Source organism: Canis lupus, chromosome X, assembly GCF_011100685.1.
Source record: "Canis lupus familiaris isolate Mischka breed German Shepherd chromosome X, alternate assembly UU_Cfam_GSD_1.0, whole genome shotgun sequence".
In the NCBI taxonomy this organism is placed as follows: domain Eukaryota; kingdom Metazoa; phylum Chordata; class Mammalia; order Carnivora; family Canidae; genus Canis; species Canis lupus.
In genome coordinates this window covers 76,569,639-76,592,995 of record NC_049260.1, presented here as the reverse complement: position 1 = coordinate 76,592,995, position 23,357 = coordinate 76,569,639, and the positions used below count along the sequence as shown (strand labels likewise).

General features: G+C 42.8%; 1 pseudogene; it reads right to left on the bottom strand.

Annotated features, from left to right (window-relative positions):
* Positions 1 to 328: 328 nt before the first annotated feature.
* LOC119868324 lies at positions 329 to 23,279 on the bottom strand (annotated as a pseudogene).
* Positions 23,280 to 23,357: the final 78 nt, after the last annotated feature.

The following is a 23,357-nucleotide window of genomic DNA, read 5'->3' as shown; positions in this document are numbered from 1 at the left end:
TTTCCAAGTCCCCAACAACTTCTATGAACTTTGCCACCAAATGAATGAAGAATAGACAAGATGGAGGAGAAACTTGTTAATGGTTATTTAGAATCAGCAACAATGGGAATGGAAAATATACCACATGCAAGTTTGAATGACATAGAATAAAATGAACTATTTGGTATTTTGCCCTGATGGAGTGAAGATTTCCAGCAAATTAAGCAAGGTAGACTCATCTTGTATAATTTTTGTTCTCAAGTCCTATAAAGAACTGAAACCAAGTCCTCAATGATATCATAGCCATTGGTGGCCACAAAGGGATGGGACTGGTCATGCAGCTCATATATCAGCAGTAATGATTATATGGGGTGGGGTATGAAGAGTGTGATTCTGGAAACAGTGCTGTTGAGAAACAATATACTCTGCATAACTGATTGTCACCTTCTCACTTTGGTAACTGGTATGTTTGATTGTTTTTCTGAGTTCTCTGGTAATTGGAGCCTTAAGGCCACCTTTCCTGGGCAAGGAGCCTATTGTCTGGATTTGATCCCAGTCTTGTTTCTTAGCAACCTCAGGTACATATGTAGCTGTAATTTGATGCTTTTTTGATTGATGAATTCAATTTGAATCCCATAGCCCTCTATGGTAATCACTGGTAACCTCAAAGTTAATAAGGAAGGAGACAAGAGAGAAAAGTTTAGGCAGCTACTCTCAGGTTGAGGGGCTTGGGGATCAGCTGTGATAAATGCACTAGTTAACATATGTTTCCTGAGTTTGAATAAAGATTCACAGCTGAGAATGTTCCAATGCAACCTCAGGACTATGTGTCCTGCCCTGTCATCCACATCACAAAGAGCAGATAGGGGTCATTGGTGAATCTAGGAAGTTGTGGCTGTGGAAAGCCATAGGAGTGACAACAGAAAATGTCAAAATAGTAGCAGCATGTCTCTTTAATCACCACCAGATTCTTGGTGGTGTTGGCAGTTCTATTGGGCCAGGGTGGAGTACTCATTGCTCCAGATTTGGGATTCATTTGTGAGAGATGTTTTGAGTTATACTTTTGTGTAATGGGAGAGTTTCTAAGCCCCAGACTTAAGTCTGATACATTCTCCTGACTGCTGCTGGTGGTTTTGAGGAGCTTCTGAACTAGAGTCAAGGACAGTTGAGGACTGTTTTCCATTACTATGTATTCCATTTCCAGATGATTTGGGCTTCCTGACCCCAAGACAGCCTACTGCCAACCTGGGCTTGAGTGGAGGAACACAATATCTTTTTCCTATCCTAATTTAGTGTTTGAGGTCTGGAATGCGGCAGAACCTCAATTTCTTTCATGAATGGTGTATAGTTTTCTAAGTACAGATCCTTTGCCTCTTTGATTAAGTTTATTCCTCAGTATATTATAGTTTTTGGTGCAATTGTAAATGGGATTGACTCTTCAATATTGCTCGTGTATAGAAATACAACTGATTTCTGTACATTGATTTCATATCCTGCCCGATTGCTGAATTCCTGTATGAGTTCTAGCAATTTGGGGGTAGAGTCTTTTGGATTTTCCACATAGAGTATCATGTCATCTGAGAAGAATGAGAGTTTTATTTCTTTGCCATTTCAGATGTCTTTTTTTTTCTTTTTGTTGTCTGATTACTAAGGCTAGGACTTCAAGTACTATGTTGAATAACAGTGGTGAGAGTAGACATTCCTTTTTTTTTTTTTTCTTTTTTTTTTTTTAATTTTTTTTTAATTTATTTTATTTTTTTTTTTTTTTTTTTTTTTTTTATTTTTTTTTATTTTTTTTTTTTATTTTTTTTTTTATTGGTGTTCAATTTACTAACATACAGAATAACACCCAGTGCCCGTCACCCATTCACTCCCACCCCCCGCCCTCCTCCCCTTCTACCACCCCTAGTTCGTTTCCCAGAGTTAGCAGTCTTTATGTTCTGTCTCCCTTTCTGATATTTCCCACACATTTCTTCTCCCTTCCCTTATTTTCCCTTTCACTATTATTTATATTCCCCAAATGAATGAGAACATATAATGTTTGTCCTTCTCCAATTGACTTACTTCACTCAGCATAATACCCTCCAGTTCCATCCACGTTGAAGCAAATGGTGGGTATTTGTCATTTCTAATAGCTGAGTAATATTCCATTGTATACATAAACCACATCTTCTTTATCCATTCATCTTTCGTTGGACACCGAGGCTCCTTCCACAGTTTGGCTATCGTGGCCATTGCTGCTAGAAACATCGGGGTGCAGGTGTCCCGGCGTTTCATTGCATTTGTATCTTTGGGGTAAATCCCCAACAGTGCAATTGCTGGGTCGTAGGGCAGGTATATTTTTAACTGTTTGAGGAACCTCCACACAGTTTTCCAGAGTGGCTGCACCAGTTCACATTCCCACCAACAGTGTAAGAGGGTTCCCTTTTCTCCACATCCTCTCCAACATTTGTTGTTTCCTGCCTTGTTAATTTTTCCCATTCTCACTGGTGTGAGGTGGTATCTCATTGTGGTTTTGATTTGTATTTCCCTGATGGCAAGTGATGCAGAGCATTTTCTCATGTGCATGTTGGCCATGTCTATGTCTTCTTCTGTGAGATTTCTGTTCATGTCTTTTGCCCATTTCATGATTGGATTGTTTGTTTCTTTGGTGTTGAGTTTAATAAGTTCTTTATAGATCTTGGAAACTAGCCCTTTATCTGATATGTCATTTGCAAATATCTTCTCCCATTCTGTAGGTTGTCTTTGAGTTTTGTTGACTGTATCCTTTGCTGTGCAAAAGCTTCTTATCTTGATGAAGTCCCAATAGTTCATTTTTGCTTTTGTTTCTTTTGCCTTCGTGGATGTATCTTGCAAGAAGTTACTATGGCCGAGTTCAAAAAGGGTGTTGCCTGTGTTCTTCTCTAGGATTTTGATGGAATCTTGTCTCACATTTAGATCTTTCATCCATTTTGAGTTTATCTTTGTGTATGGTGAAAGAGAGTGGTCTAGTTTCATTCTTCTGCATGTGGATGTCCAATTTTCCCAGCACCATTTATTGAAGAGACTGTCTTTCTTCCAATGGATAGTCTTTCCTCCTTTATCGAATATTAGTTGCCCATAAAGTTCAGGGTCCACTTCTGGATTCTCTATTCTGTTCCACTGATCTATGTGTCTGTTTTTGTGCCAGTACCACACTGTCTTGATGACCACAGCTTTGTAGTACAACCTGAAATCTGGCATTGTGATGCCCCCAGATATGGTTTTCTTTTTTAAAATTCCCCTGGCTATTCGGGGTCTTTTCTGATTCCACACAAATCTTAAAATAATTTGTTCTAACTCTCTGAAGAAAGTCCATGGTATTTTGATAGGGATTGCATTAAACGTGTATATTGCCCTGGGTAACATTGACATTTTCACAATATTAATTCTGCCAATCCATGAGCATGAAATATTTTTCCATCTCTTTGTGTCTTCCTCAATTTCTTTCAGAAGTGTTCTATAGTTTTGAGGGTATAGATCCTTTACATCTTTGGTGAGGTTTATTCCTAGGTATCTTATGCTTTTGGGTGCAATTGTAAATGGGATTGACTCCTTAATTTCTCTTTCTTCAGTCTCATTGTTAGTGTATAGAAATGCCACTGACTTCTGGGCATTGATTTTGTATCCTGCCACGCTACCGAATTGCTGTATGAGTTCTAGCAATCTTGGGGTGGAGACTTTTGGGTTTTCTATGTAGAGTATCATGTCATCGGCGAAGAGAGAGAGTTTGACTTCTTCTTTGCCAATTTGAATGCCTTTAATGTCTTTTTGTTGTCTGATTGCTGAGGCTAGGACTTCCAGTACTATGTTGAATAGCAGTGGTGAGAGTGGACATCCCTGTCTTGTTCCTGATCTTAGGGGAAAGGCTCCCAGTGCTTCCCCATGGAGAATGATATTTGCTGTGGGCTTTTCATAGATGGCTTTTAAGATGTCGATGAATGTTCCCTCTATCCCTACACTCTGAAGAGTTTTAATCAGGAATGGATGCTGTATTTTGTCAAATGCTTTCTCTGCATCCAATGAGAGGATGATATGGTTCTTGGTTTTTCTCTTGCTGATATGATGAATCACATTGATTGTTTTACGGGTGTTGAACCAGCCTTGTGTCCCAGGGATAAATCCTACTTGGTCATGGTGAATAATTTTCTTAATGTACTCTTGGATCCTATTGGCCAGGATCTTGTTGAGAATTTTTGCATCCATGTTCATCAGGGATATTGGTCTGTAATTCTCCTTTTTGGCGGGGTCTTTGTCTGGCTTTGGAATTAAGGTGATGCTGGCTTCATAGAACGAATTTGGAAGTACTCCATCTCTTTCTATCTTTCCAAACAGCTTTAGGAGAATAGGTATGATTTCTTCTTTAAACGTTTGATAAAATTCTCCTGGGAAGCCATCTGGCCCTGGACTCTTGTGTCTTGGGAGGTTTTTGATGACTGCTTCAATTTCCTCCCTGGTTATTGGCCTGTTCAGGTTTTCTATTTCTTCCTGTTCCAGTTTTGGTAGTTTGTGGCTTTCCAGGAATGCGTCCATTTCTTCTAGATTGCCTAATTTATTGGCGTATAGCTGTTCATAATATGTTTTTAAAATCGTTTGTATTTCCTTGGTGTTGGTAGTGATCTCTCCTTTCTCATTCATGATTTTATTAATTTGAGTCTTCTCTCTCTTCTTTTTAATAAGGCTGGCTAATGGTTTATCTATCTTATTAATTCTTTCAAAGAACCAACTCCTGGTTCTGTTGATCTGTTCCACAGTTCTTCTGGTCTCAATTTCGTTGAGTTCTGCTCGAATCTTTATTAACTCCCTTCTTCTCTTGGGTGTAGGATCTATTTGCTGTTTTTTCTCTAGCTCCTTTATGTGTAAGGTTAGCTTTTGTATTTGAGTTCTTTCCAGTTTTTGAATGGATGCTTGTATTGCGATGTATTTCCCCCTTAGGACTGCTTTTGCTGCATCCCAAAGATTTTGAACGGTTGTATCTTCATTCTCATTAGTTTCCATGAATCTTTTTAATTCTTCCTTAATTTCCTGGTTGACCCTTTTATCTTTTAGCAGGATGGTCCTTAACCTCCATGTGTTTGAGGTCCTTCCAAACTTCTTGTTGTGATTTAGTTCTAATTTCAAGGCATTATGGTCCGAGAATATGCAGGGGACAATCCCAATCTTTTGGTATCGGTTCAGACCCGATTTGTGACCCAATATGTGGTCTATTCTGGAGAAAGTTCCATGTGCGCTTGAGAAGAATGTGTATTCAGTTGAGTTTGGATGTAAAGTTCTGTAGATATCTGTGAAATCCATCTGGTCCAGTGTATCATTTAAAGCTCTCGTTTCTTTGGAGATGTTTTGCTTAGAAGACCTATCGAGTATAGAAAGAGCTAGATTGAAGTCACCAAGTATAAGTGTATTATTATCTAAGTATTTCTTCACTTTGGTTAATAATTGATTTATATATTTGGCAGCTCCCACATTCGGAGCATATATATTGAGGATTGTTAAGTCCTCTTGTTGGATAGATCCTTTAAGTATGGTATCGTGTCCCTCTTCATCTCTCACTACAGTCTTTGGGGTAAATTTTAGTTTATCTGATATAAGGATGGCTACCCCTGCTTTCTTTTGAGGACCATTCGAATGGTAAATGGTTCTCCAACCTTTTATTTTCAGGCTGTAGGTGTCCTTCTGTCTAAAATGAGTCTCTTGTAGACAGCAAATAGATGGGTCCTGCTTTTTTATCCAGTCTGAAACCCTGCGCCTTTTGATGGGGTCATTAAGCCCGTTCACATTCAGAGTTACTATTGAGAGATATGAGTTTAGTGTCATCATGATATCTATTCAGTCTTTGTTTTTGTGGACTGTTCCACTGAACTTCTTCTTAAAGGGGAATTTTAAGAGGCCCCCTTAAAATTTCTTGCAGAGCTGGTTTGGAGGTCACATATTCTTTTAGTTGCTGCCTGTCTTGGAAGCTCTTTATCTCTCCTTCCATTTTGAATGAGAGCCTTGCTGGATAAAGTATTCTTGGTTGCATGTTCTTCTCATTTAGGACCCTGAATATATCCTGCCAGCCCTTTCTGGCCTGCCAGGTCTCTGTGGAGAGGTCTGCTGTTACCCTAATACTCCTCCCCATAAAAGTCAGGGATTTCTTGTCTCTTGCTGCTTTAAGGATCTTCTCCTTATCTTTGGAATTTGCAAGCTTCACAATTAAATGTCGAGGTGTTGAACGGTTTTTATTGATTTTAGGGGGGGATCTCTCTATTTCCTGGATCTGAATGCCTGTTTCCCTTCCCAGATTAGGAAAGTTTTCAGCTAGAATTTGTTCAAATACATATTCTGGCCCTCTGTCCCTTTCGGCACCCTCGGGAACCCCAATTAAACGTAGGTTTTTCTTCCTCAGGCTGTCGTTTATTTCCCTTAATCTATCTTCATGGTCTTTTAATTGTTTGTCTCTTTTTTCCTCAGTTTCCCTCTTTGCTATCAACTTGTCTTCTAGGTCACTCACTCGTTCTTCCACCTCGTTAACCCTCGTCGTTAGGACTTCTAGTTTGGATTGCATCTCATTCAATTGATTTTTAATTTCTGCCTGATTAGCTCTAAATTCTGCAGTCATGAAGTCTCTTGAGTCCTTTATACTTTTTTCTAGAGCCACCAGTAGCTGTATAATAGTGCTTCTGAATTGGCTTTCTGACATTGAATTGTAATCCAGATTTTGTAACTCTGTGGGAGAGAGGACTGTTTCTGATTCTTTCTTTTGAGGTGAGGTTTTCCTTCTAGTCATTTTGCTCAGTGCAGAGTGGCCAAAAGCAAGTTGTATTGGGAAAAAGAGAAAAAGAGAGGAGAGAAAGAAGGAAAGAAAAGAGAAAGAGAAAAAAAAAGGGAAGAAAAAGAAAAAAAAACGAAAAAAAAAAAAAAGAAGAATAAGAGAAAGAAAAAGAAAGGAGAAAAAAAGGGGGTGGGGGAAGGAAACAAATCAAAAAGCAAAACAAAACAAAAACAAAACCAAAAACAAAAACAAACAAACAAAAAAAGAACCACCGGGGAGTATCTTCTGATTCTGTGTACTTTAAGTCCCTTGGCTTCTCCTGGAAGTTGTCCGTCTAGCTGGTGTTCTGGGGGAGGGGCCTGTTGTGCTGATTTTCAGGTGTTAGCAGTTGGGGGAGCTGCTGTGCCCCTGCCTGGTGCAGGGCTCGGTGGGGGTTGTTTACCCCGTGAGGCCACAGGAGGAACAGCCCCAGTGGCGGGGCAGCTCTGGAAACCTGGATTCAGCTCCGGCAGGAACTCCGTCTGCAGGGCCTGGAGGCTCCGGGGCGGGGCCGCTGATCTGCTCAGCTGGGGCAGGAGCGTCCTCGCTGTCCTGGGTCCTCCCGGCCTCTGCCTGTCCCGGGGGAGGCGGGATCCTGGGCTGTGTCCCGGCGCCCTGTGCTCCGGAGCCTGCGCTGTTGGATTCGCGCTCCCGGGCCGCGCAGCCCCCTCCGCGGAGCCGCCGCCCGAGCCCCTCCGAGCTGCTCCGGTCCCGCCGTGCGCGCTGCAGCCCTTAGGGAGCTCGGCGCACTCTCCTGCGCGCAGTTGCTGTTACTGTCCCCGGGAGCCCGAGGGCATCCCCGCCCTCCTGGGTCCTGCTCCAACTCCCTGGAGCCCCTTTCCGCCCGGGAAGGTCGGTGCAGCTCCTGCTCCTCCGGGACGGGGCTCTCCTGTCCTGGGGACACTCGCCCCGGCCTCAGCCCGGCTCCTCGCGGGGCCCCTCCCCCTTGGAGGCCTTTGTTTCTTTACTTCTTTTTCCCCGTCTTCCTACCTTGATAGAAGCGCGAACTCTTCTCACTGTAGCATTCCAGCTGGTCTCTCTTTAAATCTCAGGCCGAATTCATAGATTTTCAGGATAATTTGAAGGTTTTCTAGGTAGTTTGGTGGAGACAGGTGATTTGGAGACCCTACTCTTCCGCCATCTTGCTCCTCCCCCCGAGAGTAGACATTCCTGATGTGTTCCTGACCTTAGGGGAAAAGCTCTCACTTTTTCCCCGTTGAGAATGATATTTGCTGTGGGCTTTTCATAGATGTCTTTTATGATATTGAGGTATGTTCCTTCTATCCCTACACTGTGAAGACTTTTAATGAAGAAATGATGCTGTACTTTGTCAAGTGCTTTAGAAGAGATCACATATTAAGTCACAAAACAATTTTCAACAAATTCAAAAATATTAAAGTCATACCAGGCATCTTTACTGACAACAACAATATGAAACTAGAAATAAACCATCGAAAAAATCTGGAAAGAGCACAAAACATGGAGGTTAAATAACATGCTACTAAAAAATTAATGGATCAACCAGGAAATAAAAGAAACAAAAAAGTACATGGAAACAAATGAAAATGAAAAACTAGTGGTCAAAAATCTTTGGGGTGCAGCAAAAGTGGTTCTAAGAGGGAAGTTTATAGCAATACTGGCCTACATGGAGAAGCAAGAAAAATTTCAGATAAAAACCTGCCCTTACACCTAAAGGATCTAGAAAAATAAGAACAAACAAAACCACCAAACCAGAAGAAGGAAGGAAATAATAGACATTAGAGCAGAAATAAGTAATATAAAAACTAAAAAAAAAAATAGAACAGATTAATGATACCAGGAACTAGTTCTTTGAAAAGATCAACAAAATTGATAAGCCTGTAGCCAGACACATCAAAAAAAAGAGAGAGAGAGAGAGAGAGAGAGAGAGAGAGAGAGAGAAGATGGCAGAGTAGTAGGGGGGCTCTGTGCTTGCTTTGTCCCTCAAATGCAGCTAGATAAATATAAAACTATTCTGAACTACACAAGAAATCGACCTGAGGACTGAGAGAACAAACAGAACATCTAGGGGGAGAAAAATGGCCACATTGTGGAAGGTAGGAACTGTGGGGAGTTCGTTGATTTGGGGGAGAAAAGAATTGCAAGTGCTGTGGAGGGGAAGGAGCCCTGATCATGGAAAGAGGACAGAGAGAAAGAGAAAGCAGCATTCAGGGGATTGAGAAAGAAAAACATTTCCCCAAAACCACTGACTCAGGGAAAGGAAAGGGTTTGACTATCACAAGTTTTTACAAGCAGTAGAGCTCAAAGTCTGAAGTTTTAGAAATCCACACCATTGCTAGGGTGGTGCCTGGCAGGCTTAGCAGTGCTCCTGTGGGGAAGATGGCAGAGGTGCAGGAGTGTATACTATACTCTAAGGATCCTCTGGGTCACAGCAGAGAAACATTTACCCTTTTTGGAGTGCATTTGGGAGGGGTGGCACTGTCTTTCAAGGGACAAAAGGAGGGCATCATTTAGCAACTCTGTTAATTAGCATAGCAGCACAGGTACCTGCTAAAGGCAGCTAAACTGTAAACTAGTTTTTGGCTGCACTGTAACATAAACTGAGCTCCTGCATGGTTGTGTGACTGCTTTTCTGGGACAAACCAGTACCAGCCACTGCGTAGTGAGACCCTCCCCCAGAGGGTCAGCAGGAGTCCCTGCCATGCAGGTTCCCTAAAATTTGGAGTTTTTGAAACAAGAGTACTGTGCCACCAGGCAGGCATATGGCTCAGACACAGACAGAGTGAAAGCAGGGTACTGATAGAAGTCTGGGACACAAGAGGGGAGATTTTTAGCTCTTCTCTGAGGGCTTCTTGAACAGTGGTGGGTGTGAATTCCCCTCTCCAGGGATGAGAGAGCCAGGTGACAGTATTCCCCCCACCCCTGCCTGACACATCAGCACAGACAGATTTCAGTGAACAACACAGGGCCCCCAGTGGAGGTTAGAGTTGCTTACATCAAGCCCTGCCCCACTGTATCTTACAGGTGCATTTTTACTAGGACAAGTCAATCTGAGAACCAGCATAGCAGGTCCCTCTCCCAGAAGACAAGCATAAATCCTTGCATGCACCAAATCTACCAATCATAGAGTGCTGCAAAGTTTCAGCTCTATTGAAAATAGGATCAGGCTTATTTTAACAAGCAGACCAAAGCACACCTAGTTAAAATGCCATGCAATGGACAAGGTCCAAACACTCCCCACCACAGGCAAAGAAAAACTCTGCAGAGCACTGACCTGAGAGAAAGAGCAAACAAAATACAACAACACTCTGAAACACTTCCTGAAGTGCCAGGCCCTGGACAGTATAAGACCTCTTCTTTTTTTTTTTTTTTTTCAAAATTTATTTATTTATGATAGTAACAGAGGGAGAGAGAGAGGCAGAGACACAGGCAGAGAGAAGCAGGCCCCATGCACCGAGAGCCCGACGTGGGATTCAATCCCGGGTCTCCAGGATCGCGCCCTGGGCCAAAGGCAGGCGCCAAACCGCTGCGCCACCCAGGGATCCCAAGACCTCTTCTTAATAATAGCCATTACTCTCAGGAGCAAGAAATATAACAGACATTCCTAACACAAACCCCCCCAAAATAGTGACAAAATTCTGAGACTGAAGAATTCAAACCAGAAGAAAGAATATGAAGAGGTCATGGCCAGGGATCTAATAAAAACAGGTTTAAGTAATATGTCTGAGCAAGAATTTGAAACAACAATCATAATGATACAAGCTGGGTTTGAAGAAAGCATAGAAAACACCAGAGAATCCCTTACTACAGAGATAAAAGAACTAAAAACTAGTCAAGCTGAAGTAAAGAATGCTGTAACTGAGATCCAAAGCCAACTGGATATATGGCGACAAGGATGGAAGAAGTAGAGGAACGTACCAGGGACGTAGAAGATAAAATTATGGAAAATAATGAAGCTGAAGAGGGAAATAAAAATTGGATCATGAATGTAGACTTAGGGAACTCAGACACTCCATAAAGCATAATAACATTGATATTACAGGAGTCTCCAAAGAAGAAGAAAGGGGGAAAGGAGCAGAAGGTTTATTGAGAAAATTCTAGTTGAAAAATTCCCTTATTCTAAGGAAGAAAATAGACATCCAAATCCAGGAGGCACAAAGAACTCCCACCAAATTCAACAAAAATGAGCAAACACCATGACATATAGTAGTACACTTTTTAAAATATAGAGATAAGTCAAGAATCCCGAACGCAGCAAGGGAAAGGAAATCCCTAAACTACAAGGGAAGGCAGGGGGCAAGATGGCGGAGGAGTAGAGTCCTCAACTCGCCTGGTCCCACCAGCTTACCTAGAAAACTTTCCAATCATCCTGAACACCTATGAATTTGACCTGAGATTTAAAGAGAGAACAGCCAGAACACTAGGGAGAGAAGGGTTTTCACTTCTAGCAAGGTAGAAAGGTGGAAAAAATAAAATAAAAAATAATCCGGGGGGGCGGGTTGCACTGTGAGGAGCCGGGCTAAGGCCAGGGGTGAGAGCCTCCAGGACAGGAAAGCCCGGCCCGGAGAAGCGGGAACTTTAAAAAATCCTCCCAGATGAAAAGGCACTTAGCAGGGAAACCGGGCAGAATCGCAGGAGGGGCAGTGAAGCCTCCAGTTTCCCAAAGTCACTAATAGAGGAAATGCACCCAGGGGAAAGTGTACCACAAACTGTGGACTGATCTCAGTAAAGAGCTGGAGTGTGCAGCTGGCAGGGCATTTGGGAGAAGCCAGTTGGTTAGGCGGATGACTGGGAACGGAGTTGTCTGCACCCTGCTGCCTTTAGGAGCCGCACATCCTGGGAGTACGATTCCAGCAGCACAGGCCTCGGATCCCAGGGTGCCCGAGCAGGCACAGCCCACAATCCTACACTTCCCCCAAGACAGGTGAAAGCGGGGAGGGGCCAGGCAGCGAGGACTCTCCTGCCACCCGGCACCCCCAAGCTGTGCAGATGAGAGCACCCGCGCCTGCCCCAGGAGCATCCAGGCCAGTGTGGACTGGGAGATTGCATTCGTTACTAGTGGGTAACTGACTCCAGAGCTGGAATTCTGGCCACTGCCATTGTTGTTGTTCCTCCTTGTTTCGCCCTATGTCTGAGAGAGGCAGGGCCACCAGGGAACAGAGACCTCACAGGATAAACAGCTCCCACTGAGACTGGCACCAGGCAGGGGGCCGGGCATCTCCCTCTGTACACACACCTGAGAATCAGCACAACAGACCCTCCCCCAGAAGAGCAGCTGGAAGAACACGGGAAGAGCAAGTTCTTGACCAAGCAGCGCTGGAAAGCTCCAGGACCAAGGGAAAATCGAGGGAGTATAGTATATAGAACTAGAGGGTACCCTCCCACCCTTTTTTGATTTTTTTTTCCTTTTTCCATTACAACTTGTTTTTATATCAGACTAAAAATTTCCAATATGTTTTTCTCTTTTCCCACCTTAACTACAATATTTTACCAGCTCTTCATTTTTAAGTTTCTTCCTTTTTGACTTTTATATTTCTTTTTTTATTTTTTAAATTTCTTTTTATTGCAGTTCAATTTGCCAACATATAGCATAACAGCCAGTGCTCATCCCATCAAATGCCCCCCTCAGTGCCCATCACCCAGTCATATTTCTACAATTACACGTCTTAGATATATTTTCCACTTCTAGATTCCCTTCAACATACTCAATTTAATTTTGGGATCTCCCAAAATACGAGATATGTTTTTTTGTTTTGTTTTGTTTTGTGCATTTTGTTTTCTCTGCCTTGTTTTGTTCTACCATGGTGGAAGTTAATACCTTCTAAAACATGACCAGCATGCACCCAGAACCAAGTGGTATACGGTGCTGGTTCATTCTGTGAGATTATATTCTCTCTTCATTCCCATTCTGCCCCCCTCTTTGATCTCTTTTATGTTTTGGTTGTCAATGTTGGGGCTTTCTACAAGTACTGCTGGTTTATATAAATTCGGGACTGAGCATTTTCTCACATGCAGAACTTAATACACTCAGAACCAAGAGGATCACCCTCTAGGACTCCTCAGGTAGATTACATTCTCCCTCCACTACAACTTCATCACCACCACCATCTCCCAGTCCTCCCCCCTTTTTCCTTCTCTTTTTTCTTTTTTTCCTCTTTACTTTTGCTTTTTTCTCTTTTTTTATTCTTTTTTCTTTTACTTCTTCTTCTTTGGGATTCCTGGCCTTTTATTTTTTACTACTTTGTTTTAAAATTTGTGTTTTCACTTTAGTGGTCCTTTTGTTTATTTCGTTCTGATCTTTGTTTTTGTTTTCTGGTCTCTGACCTTGTCAGAATCATATAGGGTTAAATTTACTTAGGTCATGGTTGATATTCTTGACTCAGCCCGCTCATACAGCCACTCTGCACTAAGCAAAATGACTAGAAGGAAGAACTCACCACAAAAGAAAGAATCAGAAACAGTACTCTCTGTCACAGAGTTACAGATTATGGATTACAATTCGATGTCAGAAAGCCAATTCAGAAGCACAATTATAAAGCTACTGGTGGCTCTGGAAAAAGTATACAAAGAAAGACAAATCACTTTCACAACAGACTTCTCCACAGTAACCTGACAGGCCAGAAAACAGTGACATGAGATATTCAATGTGTTGAAGGAGTAAAGTATACAGGTAAGAATATTTTATGCAGCAAAGCTGTCATTCAGAAGACAAGGAGAAATAAAGAGCTTCCCAAACAAACAAAAAATAAAGGAATTTGAGACCACTATACCAACCCTACAAGAAATATTAAAGGGGACTCTTTGAGTGGGAAAGAGAGAACAAAAGCAACAAAGAATAGAAACCAACAGAGAAAATCTCTAGAATCAGCGACTTTATGTAATACAATGGCACTAAATTTTTATCTATCAATAATTCCCCTTATGTAAATGGAATAAGTGTTCCAATCAAAAGACCTAGAGTATTAGAATGGATAAAAAAAAAAAAACACCAATCAATATGCTGCTTACAAGAAGACTAATTTTAGACTTACAGAAACGTCCAGATTACAAGTGAGGGGATGAAGAACCATCTATCATACTAATGGGCATCAAAAGAATGCCAGAGGGATGGAGGGGCAAGATGGCGGAAGAGTAGGGTCCCCAAATCACCTGTCCCCACCAAATTACCTAGATAACCTTCAAATCATCCTGAAAATCTACGAATTCGGCCTGAGATTTAAAGAGAGAATGGCTGGAATGCTACAGTGAGAAGAGTTCGTGCTTCTATCAAGGTAGGAAGACGGGGAAAAAGAAAAAAAGAAACAAAAGGCCTCCAAGGTGGTGGGGCCCCGCGAGGAGCCGGTCTAAGGCCGGGGCGAGTGTCCCCAGGACAGGAGAGCCCCGTCCCGGAGAAGCAGGAGCTGCACCAAACTTCCTGGGTGGAAAGGCACTCACAGGGAGTTGGAGCAGGACCCCAGGAGGGCGGGGATGACCTCAGGCCCCCTGGGACAGTAACAGACACCTGCGCCCCTGGAGAATGCGCCGAGCTCCCTAAGGGCTGCAGCACACACGGCTGGACCCAGGAGCAGCTCGGAGGAGCTCAGGCTGCGGCTCCGCGGAGGGGCCTGGGTGGCTCCGGGAGCAGCTCGAAGGGGATCCGGCGGTGGTTCCGCGGAGGCGGCTGCGTGGCCAGGAGCGCGAATCCAGCAGCGCAGGCCCGGGGGCAAAGGGCGCCGGGACACAGCCCAGGATCCGGCCTCCCCTGGGACAGGCAGAGGCCGGGAGGGCCCAGGACAGCAAGGACGTTCCTGCCCCGAGCTGAGCAGATCAGCGGGCCTGCCACAGAGCATTCAGGCCCTGTAGGCTGAGAGCTCTGTAGTTACTGTGGGAGCTGAATCCAGGTTTCCAGAGCTGCCGCAGCCACTGGGTTTGTTCCTCCTGCGGTATCACGGGGTAAACAACCCCCACTGAGCCCTGCACCAGGCAGTGGGCAGAGCAGCTCCCCCAAGTGCTAACACCTGAAAATCAGCACAACAGGCCCCTCCCCCAGAAGACCAACTAGATGAACAAGTTCCAGGGGAAGTCAAGGGACTTAAAGTATACAGAATCAGAAGATACGCCCCCGTGTTTCTTGTTTTTTTTTTTTTTTTTTTTGATGTCTGATTGCTTCCCCCACTGCCTTTATTTCCCTTTCTTTCTTTTTCTCTCTCTTTTTCTTCTCTTTTTTCCTTTTTTTCTTTTTTCTTTTTCTCTTTTCTTTCCTTCTTTCTCTCCTCTCTTTTGCTCTTTTTCCCAATACAACTTGTTTTTGACCACTCTTCACGAGCAAAATGACTAGAAGGAAAACCTCACCTCAAAAGAAAGAATCAGAAACAGTCCTCTCTCCCACAGAGTTACAAAATCTGGATTAAAATTCAATGTCAGAAAGCCAATTCAGAAGCACTATTATAAAGCTACTGGTGGCTTTAGAAAAAAGCATAAAGGACTCAAGAGACTTCATGACTGCAGAATTTAGATCCAATCAGGCAGAAATTAAAAATCAATTGAATGAGATGCAATCCAAACTAGAAGTCCTAACGATGAGGATTAACGAGGTGGACGAACGAGTGAGTGACATAGAAGACGAGTTGATGGCAAAGAGGAAACTGAGGAGAAAAGAGACAGACAATTAAAAGACCATGAAGACAGATTAAGGGAAATAAACGACAGCCTGAGGAAGAAAAACCTACGTTTAATTGGGGTTCCTGAGGGCACCGAAAGGGCCAGAGGGCCAGAATATGTATTTGAACAAATCCTAGCTGAAAACTTTCCTAATCTGGGAAGGGAAACAGGCATTCAGATCCAGGAAATAGAGAGATCCCCCCTAAAATCAATGAAAACCGTTCAACACCTCGACATTTAATAGTTAAGCCTGCAAATTCCAAAGATAAAGAGAAGATCCTTAAAGCAGCAAGAGACAAGAAATCCTTGACTTTTATGGGGAGGAGTATTAGAGTAACAGCAGACCTCTCCACAGAGACCTGGCAGGCCAGAAAGGGCTGCCAGGATATATTCAGGGTCCTAAATGAGAAGAACATGCAACCAAGAAGACTTTATCCAGCAAGGCTCTCATTCAAAATGGAAGGAGAGACAGAAGAGCTTCCAAGACAGGCAGCAACTGAAAGAATATGTGACCTCCAAACCAGCTCTGCAGAAATTTTAAGGGGGACTCTCAAAATTCCCCTTTAAGAAGAAGTTCAATGGAACAATCCACAAAAACAAAGACTGAATAGATATCATGATGACACGAAACTCATATCTGTCAATAGTAACTGAACCTGAACGGACTTAATGACCCCATCAAAAGGCGCAGGGTTTCAGAATGGATAAAAAAACAGGACCCATCTATTTGCTGTCTACAAGAGACTCATTTTAGACAGAAGGACACCTACAACCTGAAAATAAAAGGTTGGAGAACCATTTACCATTCAAATGGTCCTCAAAAGAAAGCAGGAGTAGCCATCTTTATATCAGATAAACTAAAATTTACCCCGAAGACTGTAGTGAGAGATGAAGAGGGACACTATATCATACTTAAAGGATCTATCCAACAAGAGGATTTAACAATCCTCAATATATATGCCCCGAATGTGGGGACTGCCAAATATTTAAACCAATTAATAACCAAAGTGAAGAAATACTTAGATAATAATACACTTATACTTGGTGACTTCAGGCTAGCTCTTTCTACCCTCGGTAGGTCTTCTAAGCACAAAATCTCCAAAGAAACGAGAGTTTTAAATGATACACTGGACCAGATGGATTTCACAGATATCTACAGAACTTTACATCCAAACTCAACTGAATACACATTCTTCTCAAGTGCACATGGAACTTTCTCCAGAATAGACCACATACTGGGTCACAAATCGGGTCCGAACCGATACCAAAAGATTGGGATCGTCCCCTGCATATTCTCAGACCATAATGCCTTGAAATTAGAACTAAATCACAACAAGAAGTTTGGAAGGACCTCAAACACGTGGAGGTTAAGGACCATCCTCCTAAAAGATGAAAGGGTCAACCAGGAAATTAAAGAAGAATTAAAAAGATTCATGGAAACTAATGAGAATGAAGATACAACCGTTCAAAATCTTTGGGATGCAGCAAAAGCAGTCCTAAGGGGGAAATAGATCGCAATACAAGCATCCATTCAAAAACTGGAAAGAACTCAAATACAAAAGCTAACCTTACACCTAAAGGAGCTAGAGAAAAAACAGCAGATGGACGTTACACCCAGCAGAAGAAGAGAGTTAATTAAAATTTGAGCAGAACTCAACGAAATCAAGACCAGAAGAACTGTGGAACAGATCAACAGAACCAGGAGTTGGTTCTTTTAAAGAATTAATAAGATAGATAAACCATTAGCCAGCCTTATTAAAAAGAAGAGAGAGAAGACTCAAATTAATAAAATCATGAATGAGAAAGGAGAGATCACTACCAACACCAAGGAAATACAAACGATTTTAAAAACATATTATGAACAGCTATACGCCAATAAATTAGGCAATATAGAAGAAATGGGAAGCCACAAACTACCAAAATGGAACAGGAAGAAATAGAAAACCTGAACAGGCCAATAACCAGGGAGGAAATTGAAGCAGTCATCAAAAACCTCCCAAGACACAAGAGTCCAGGGCCAGATGGCTTCCCTTGGGAATTCTATCAAACGTTTAAAGAAGAAACCATACCTATTCTCCTAAAGCTGTTTGGAAAGATAGAAAGAGATGGAGTACTTCCAAATTCGTTCTATGAGGCCAGCATCACCTTAATTCCAAAACCAGACAAAGACCCCAGCAAAAAGGAGAATTACAGACCAATATCTCTGATGAACATGGATGCAAAAATTCTCAACAAGATACTAGCCAATAGGATCCAACAATACATTAAGAAAATTATTCAACATGACCAAGTAGGATTTATCCCTGGGACACAAGGCTGGTTTAACACCCGTAAAATAATCAATGTGATTCATCATATCAGCAAGAGAAAAACCAAGAACCATATGATCCTCTCATTAGATGCAGAGAAAGTATTTGACAAAATAAAGCATCCATTCCTGATCAAAACTCTTCAGAGTGTAGGGATAGAGGGAACATTCCTCAACATCTTAAAAGCCATCTATGAAAAGCCCACAGCAAATATCATTCTCAATGGGGAAGCACTGGGAGCCTTTCCCCTAAGATGAGGAACAAGACAGGGATGTCCACTCTCATCACTGCTATTCAACATAGTACTGGAAGTCCTAGTCTCAGCAATCAGACAACAAAAAGACATTAAAGTCATACAAATTGGTGAAGAAGAAGTCAAACTCTCCCTCTTCACCGATGACATGATACTCTACATAGAAAACTCAAAAGACTCCACCCCAAGATTGCTAGAACTCATACAGCAATTTGGTAGCATGGCAGGATACAAAATCAATGCCCAGGGATCCCTGGGTGGTGCAGCGGTTTGGCGCCTGCCTTTGGGCAGGGCGCGATCCTGGAGACCCAGGATCATATCCCAGGTCGTGCTCCTGGTGCATGGAGCCTGCTTCTCCCTCTGCTTGTGTCTCTGCCTCTCTCTCTCTGTGTGTGACTACCATAAATAAATAAAAATTAAAAAAAATTAAAAATCAATGCCTAGAAATCAGTGGCATTTCTATACACTAACAATGAGACTGAAGAAAGAGAAATGAAGGAGTCAATCCCGTTTACAATTGTACCCAAAAGCATAAGATACCTAGGAATAAACCTAACCAAAGAGGTAAAGGATCTATACCCTAAAAACTATAGAACACTTCTGAAAGAAATTGAGGAAGACACAGAGATGGAAAAATATTCCATGCTCATGGATTGGCAGAATTAATATTGTGAAAATGTCAATGTTACCCGGGGCAATATACACGTTTAATGCGATCCCTATCAAAATACCATGGACTTTCTTCAGAGAGTTAGAACAAATTATTTTAAGATTTGTGTGGAATCAGAAAAGACCCCAAATAGCCAGGGGAATTTTAAAAAAGAAAACCATATCTGGGGGCATCACAATGCCAGATTTCGGTTGTACTACAAAGCTGTGTTCATCAAGACAGTGTGGTACTGGCACAAAAACAGACACATAGATCAATGGAACAGAATAGAGAGCCCAGAAGTGGACCCTCAACTTTATGGTCAACTAATATTCGATAAAGGAGGAAAGACTATCCATTGGAAGAAAGACAGTCTCTTCAATAAATGGTGCTGGGAAAATTGGACATCCACATGCAGAAGAATGAAACTAGACCACTCTCTTTCACCATACACAAAGATCAACTCAAAATGGATGAAAGATCTAAATGTGAGACAAGATTCCATCAAAATCCTAGAGGAGAGGGATCCCTGGGTGGCGCAGCAGTTTGGCACCTGCCTTTGGCCCAGGGCGCGATCCTGGAGACCCGGGATCGAGTCCCACATCGGGCTCCCGGTGCATGGAGCCTGCTTCTCCCTCTGCCTGTGTCTCTGCCTCTCTCTCTCTATCATAAATAAATTAAAAAAAATTAAAAAAAAATCCTAGAGGAGAACACAGGCAACACCCTTTTTGAACTCAGCCACAGTAACTTCCTGCAAGATACATCCACGAAGGCAAAAGAAACAAAAGCAAAAATGAACTATTGGGACTTCATCAAGATAAGAAGCTTTTGCACAGCAAAGGATACAGTCAACAAAACTAAAAGACAACCTACAGAATGGAAGAAGATATTTGCAAATGACGTATCACATAAAGGATTAGTTTCCAAGATCTACAAAGAACTTATGAAACTCAACACCAAAGAAACAAACAATCCAATCATGAAATGGGCAAAAGACATGAAGAGGAATCTCACAGAGGAAGACATAGACATGGCCAACATGCACATGAGAAAATGCTCTGCATCACTTGCTATCAGGGAAATACAAATCAAAACCACAATGAGATACCACCTCACACCAGTGAGAATGGGGAAAATTAACAAGGCAGGAAACCACAAATTTTGGAGAGGATGTGGAGAAAAGGAACCCTCTTACACTGTTGGTGGGAATGTGAACTGGTGCAGCCACTCTGGAAAACTGTGTGGAGGTTCCTCAAAGAGTTAAAAATAGACCTGCCCTACGACCCAGCAATTGCACTGTTGGGGATTTACCCCAAAGATTCAGATGCAATGAAACACCAGGACACCTGCACCCCGATGTTTCTAGCAGCAATGTCCACAATAGCCAAACTGTGGAAGGAGCCTCAGTGTCCATCGAAAGATGAATGGATAAAGAAGATGTGGTTCATGTATACAATGGAATATTCCTCAGCCATTAGAAACGACAAATACCCACCATTTTGTTCAACGTGGATGGAACTGGAGTGTACTATGCTGAGTGAAGTAAGTCAATCGGAGAAGGACAAACAGTGTATGTTTTTATTCATTTGGGGAATATAAATAACAGTAAAAGGGAATATAAGGGAAGGGAGAAGAAAAAGACTCCTAACTCTGGGAATCGAACTAAGGGTGGTGGAAGGGGAGGAGTGCATGGGGTGGGGGTGAATGGGTGACGGGCACTGAGGGGGGCACTTGACGGGATGAGCACTGGGTGTTATTCTGTATGTTGGTAAATTTAACACCAATAAATAATTAATTTATTAAAAAACAAAACAAAACAAAAACAAAAGAATGCCAGAGTATCCATACTTCTATCAGAGAAACTAAATTTTATTTTATTTTTAAAATGTCTTTTTATTGGAGTTCAATTTGCCAACATATAGCATAACACCCAGTGCTCATCCCATCAAGTGCCCCCCTCAGTGCCCATCAACCAGTCACCCCAACCCCCCAGCCACCTCCCTTTCCACCACCCCTTGTTCATTTCCCAAAATTAGGAGTCTCTCATGTTCTGTCACCCTCTCTGATATTTCCTACTCATTTTCTCTTCTTTCCCCTTTATTCCCTTTCACTATTTTTTATATTCCCCAAATGAATGAGACCATATGATGTTTGTCCTTCTCCGATTGACTTATTTCACTCAGCATAATACCCTCCAGTTCCATCTACATGGAAGTAAATGGTGGGTATTTCTCGTTTCTAATGGCTGAGTAATATTCCATTGTATACATAGACCACATCTTCTTTATCCATTCATCTTTCGATGGACACTCTTGGAAGACTTCTTTTGATGGAAGCTCCTTATCTCTGCTTCTATTCTGAATGAGAGCCTTGATGGATAAAATGTTCTTGGCTGCAGGTTCTTCTCATTTAGGACCCTGAATATATCCTGCCAGCCCTTTCTGGCCTGCCAGGTCTCTGTGGAGAGGTCTGCTGTTATCCTAATGCTTCTCTTCATAAAAATTAGAGATTTCTTGTCTCTTGCTGCTTTGAGGATCTTCTCTTCATTTTTGGAATTTGCGAGTTTCACTATTAAATGTAGAGGTGTTAGGTGGTTTTTATTGATTTTAGGAGGGAAATCGCTCCATCTCCTGGATCTGAATGCCTGTTTCCCTTCCAAAGTTAGGGAAGTTCCCAGCTATGATTTGTTCAAATACATATTCTGGACCTCTGTCCCTTTTAGCACCCTCGGGAACCCCAATTAAACGTAGATTTTTCCTTCTGAGGTTGTCATTTATTTTCCTTTACCTATCCTCATGATCTTTTAATTGTTTTTCTCTTTTTCCCTCAGTTTCCCTCCTTGCCATCAACTTGTCTTCTATGTCACTCACTTGTTCTTCTACCTCGTTAACCCTGGTTGTTAGGACCTCCAGTTTCGATTGCATCTCATTCAATTGATTTTTAATTTCTGCCTGATTAGATCTAAATTCTGCAGTCATGAAGTCTCTTGAATCCTTTATGCTTTTTTTCTAGAGCCACCAGTAGCTGTATAATAGTGCTTCTGAATTGGCTTTCTGACATTGAATTGTAATCCAGATTTTGTAACTCTGTGGGAGAGAGGACTGTTTCTGATTCTTTCTTTTGAGGTGAGGTTTTCCTTCTAGTCATTTTGCTCAGTGCAGAGTGGCCAAAAACAAGTTGTACTGGAAAAAGGAGAAAAAGAGAGAAAAAAAAAAGAAAGAAGAAGAAAAATTGGGGGTGGGGGAAACAACAGAAAACAAAAAACAAGGGGGAGTAACCTCTGATTCTATATACTGTAAATCCCTCGACTTCCCTTGGAACTTTGCTTTATGCTTGGTCAATAACTTGCTTTTCCCCTGTCCTTCTAGCTGGTCTTCTGGGGAAGGGGCCTGCTGTGCTGATTCTTCCGCAGGGGCCTGGCTGCTCTGGGGGAGGGGGGTACCGATCTGTGAAGCTGGGGGCCGCCAGGCAGCAGGAGCGTCCTTGCTGCCCTGTGTCCTCCCGGCCTCTGCCTGTCCCAGGGGGAGTGTGGGATCTTGGGCTGTGTCCCTTAGTGCCCTGGGCTCTGGGGCCTAAGCCACTGGAATCGCGCTCCCAGGGCCACACAGCCCCCTCTGGGCGGAGCTGCCGCCTGAGCTTCTGCCGGGGCCCTGCTGGGAGCGCGCTGCAGCCCTTTAAGGAGCTCAGCCGGTGGTGTGTGGCATGCTCTCCCCAGGGCGCGCCTCCTCTGTTAGTGCCCCTGGGATCCCGAGGGCATCCCTGCCCCTCCTGGGATCCTGCTCGAGCTCCCTGCGAGCACCTTTCCGTCTGGGAAGACTGGTAAAGCTCCTGCTTCTCTGGGCCTGGGCTTTACTGTCCTGGGGGCACTCGCTGCGAGGCCTTAGCCTGGCTCCTTGCGGGGGGGGGGGGGCTCCCCCTTGGATGCTTTTTTATTTATTACTTTTTTTCGTCTTCCTACCTTGATGAAGCTCAAACTCTTCTCACTATAGCATTCCAGCTGTTCTCTCTTTAAATCTCAGACCGAATTCGCAGGTTTTTCAGGATGATTTGAAAGTTATCTAGGTGAGTTGGTGGGGACAGGTGATTTGGGGATCCTACTCTTCCGCCATCTTCGAAACTAAATTTTAAACCAAAGACTGTAACAAGAGACAAAGAAGGGCACAATGTCATAATTAAGGGGTCTATCCAATAAGAAGATCTAACAATTGTAATCTTCATGCCTCTAACTTGGGAGTAGCCAAATATATATACATCGATTAATAATATACAAATAAAATCATTGATAATAATATAATAATAGTAGGTGACTATGGTCACCACTGTCCCAGGAGCTCTAACCCACATACTGACTTCTCTGTCAGCTCCAGTCAGAGCCTTAGGCTAATGCCAACAAATATTTCAACAGGTCAGGAAGGGAATGGGCATTTGGAGGGAAAGAAGGCAGCCGCAGCTCAGAACAATCAATCTTACATGAGGGCACAATTCTCTGATGTCTCAAGTCTGGGCAGCAGCCCAGGCCCAGCTCTTAACTAGGGGTAGGCGAGGGAAGCCATAAATATCCCTGAAAACGGAAGAATTCTGCTATCTGGATATCACATCCTCTACCCTGCATAGCATTCAGTCCCAACCCCCTACCATTCCCATACTCTCTGGGAACATCATGCCCCTAGAGAGCCTGAACTCTCATCCTCAGCTGAATAGTCAAAGGGGAGGAACCACCTGAATCTGGGCAAAAGGAGG